Genomic DNA, 3,177 nt, shown 5'->3' with positions numbered 1-3,177 from the left:
ACGCAAGGTTTGAAGAAAATTTCCCGATTTTCTAAAAATCTCCATGCAGCAAAACTGGATTATCCACCACTGGCGGGGCAACATCTGTCGGATTTGATGGTGGAATATAATACCACAAACGAAGTGTTTGTGGTAATACCATAGAGGTAACTCAAAGACCAGAAGGTCCCGAAGAAACGTGCTCAACTTTTTGGCTCAGCTCTGGTACTCTCTTCGGTCCCGAGCTAATCGATGCATCCCTCGAAACATTGGAATCAAAACAAACATTGTATAGTAACTACAATTTCGACTAAAATTTCGAGCGTTAATCGATTTGCTTGGGACCAATAGGCAGTCAAGTAGTGAGCCAATTTAAAATTGTTAGTTTCCACCGGTTGGTAATACTCAATTTGATGTTGCCAACTCTCCCGTCTGCACCCCCCTAAAGAAGAAATCTAGCTACGCCAATGCTCTCTACCCACAGTGCCTTGCGGAAGTTCTTGTCAAGTTTAGGGTTTTTATTTGCTTGTTTTACGCTCGATTTGCTTCTCCAAATGAAGCAATTTACGTCAATCTACTTGCTTCCTGCAGGACGACGACGACGACGACGGAGACGGAAGTAGAGAGAAGGGAGGGTGTGGTGCAAATCCTGCCCACTTGCGGTGTATGTTCCGGGTAAGTTCTGTCGGTTTGTTGTGCGATGGCACAGTGCTGTTGCTTGTGGTTGAAACATCGGTGAATTGCTAAGGGGGAAGTCGATTTTACGAGTAAATCAAGATCTTGTTGCTGATTTGTCATTTGTTAACTCTAGCATTCAAAATCATAAAACAATCAAATTGTTATGATCGATTACTCGATTGATTTTTCTTTGTTGTAAATAATTCGGCTGGATTCATATTTCTCGATGTGTTTGCTTTTGACCAGTTCCAGGCCAAATTTCATAAAAAAAAGGCTCAAGCTTCTCCGATTTGCATGAAACTTTGCCTAATTATGTGTTTTGGGAAATTCGCCCATTTTAGATTTGTATTAATTTTTTACAAAAATGGCGTCTTTGACCTCGGAATTCCATGGTCCTTAGCTGCTCGTATCGAGGATGTTCCGTCCCATCTGATAGTGCCCATTACCGCTATTAAGGCCGTTTCTCAAGATCGTTTAGCAACTATCCAAATTGATCATTAGACTGATCCAAAATTTGAAATTTTCGCTCCACAATGTTCGAACGGTTTCAAATCGGGTCCTGATTAGCCTCCGAAAGTTTAAACTAATTTGATTAGAAACTGACTTGGCACAAACCATTTGAAGTTTATATGGAAATTGCTATGGGAAAACAAAACTTTTTGTTCATTGTCTTCTAGCCTTTTTACATATGTACTGTTAAAAAATTCTATTGCTATTCTTATGGGAATTTGTATCAGCTACAACTTTGCAGAAAATCGTTTTACAGCCAAACGTCAATTTAAATAGTTAATAATTGTTTAAGAGATTGATAATCTTATGGCAAGATTAAGCAACTGTATTGTGGGCAACACTGTATTCTGCAGTGTGAAATAGTAGCCATGATTTTTGTCCTCTATTCTACGCGCCATAAACAACAATGTTGCCTGCTGAACAGTTGATTGAGCATAATCATAAGACATCAGTGACTTGAATCATTAATAATTTTTGTTCCTTACATTTGATCGAAAAATGGACTTCAACAAAGTTGTAGCTCAGCTGTTTCTAAAGTAGAGTGAACTGGTGAATTTTGAGATCGATATGAATCAAAATTATGGTTTCTCCATAGTAATTCCCATATAAACTTCAAATGGTTTGTGCCAAGTCAGTTTCTCACTAAATGAGTTCAAATTTTGGGAGGCTTATCAGGGCCCAATTTGGAACCGTTTGAGCACTGTGGAGCGAAAATTTCAAATTTTGCATCAGTCTAATGATTATCGATGAGCCCCTTGAAAAGGAATCAGCTCTTCCAGAAACGACATTTGACTTCGGTTTAGGTGGGCTACAGCCCAACTAAAACGTAGCCCACTTAAACGTAGCCCAACGAGCGAAATTCGACTGTACTACAGTTCCAAAGCTATAAAACAAAGCTTAAGCAAGCACCACTCGAGCAAAAATATTGTCAATACACAAAAGTATTGACAATCATGTTGATGCAAATATTGACGTCGAATATATTAATGAGCATATTGACGCAAAATCCAAAAAGTTTGATTTCATGTTTCAATATTTCCCCTCATTTCTCCCTTCTGTTTGACTACAGCAGCAGATGAGGCCTGTCCTTTAGCATCTTTTGTCAATGTGGTTGTGATTTAACTCGGAATATGTCAGCGGCTACAACATTGTTAGTTAGCAGTGACTGTGTATTGATGACCCCCCGACCATATTGTTGAAAATATTGACACATTGATGGAAATATTTGTGGGCGAAATCACCGACCACCTATCTCCAGATAAACCATCCTACCGTTTCCTACCCCTCACATCATCATGATGACATCTATGGCAGTTGCCAACATCGCAGACTAATAACAACACCAGTTTCACGAGCAGTAGCAGGCGTACAGTTATTTCTCATACCTTGTTCCATTCCACATTCTGTATTCCTAGACAATAGTTATTATTAAAGACCGTGGGAAACCGGCCTCGTGTATCTTTTATATTCGAAAGAATTCCATTTTCGTGGTTTTCTCCGGTTCACTTCTTTTCTGTTGGTTTTGCCCACAATATTAACAAAACTTCTGTTGTGTGGTGCGCACTTTGCACGAGCGAAAAGAATGAATGTGTACACCAAGGGGAATTCAACCATAGAGGCACAAACGAAGTGACAGACGGAGCGGCTCGAAAACTTTGGTGACTAACCTGCTATTGCAATTTTTCAGTGTACCACATGGCAACACCACTACTACTGGATTGAACCACATGGCAACACTACTACTGGATTGAACTAGCATTTTCACCAAATGTACTAGAATGTTTTGGTACTATCTCTTTCACTCTACTCAAAACTGAAATGCATAAAAAATGACAAAATGATACGCACTCTTTGCACACTGTCAAAGAATCATTGTACACAAAATCAACTTTGTTCAAATCAAAACAAAAAAACTAACCCATCTGGTGGATGATGGCACAAGCTTCCAAGAAAATTCTATTACAGTGAACCACATTATTTAAATGGATTTCTTCGCCAGTTAGTCGTCTG

This window comes from Ochlerotatus camptorhynchus, unplaced genomic scaffold (genome assembly GCF_037179485.1).
Source record: "Ochlerotatus camptorhynchus isolate MF236.1 unplaced genomic scaffold, CSIRO-AGI_Acam_v1.1 ptg000420l, whole genome shotgun sequence".
Lineage (NCBI taxonomy): Eukaryota > Metazoa > Arthropoda > Insecta > Diptera > Culicidae > Ochlerotatus > Ochlerotatus camptorhynchus.
This window is presented reverse-complemented; position numbering follows the sequence as displayed.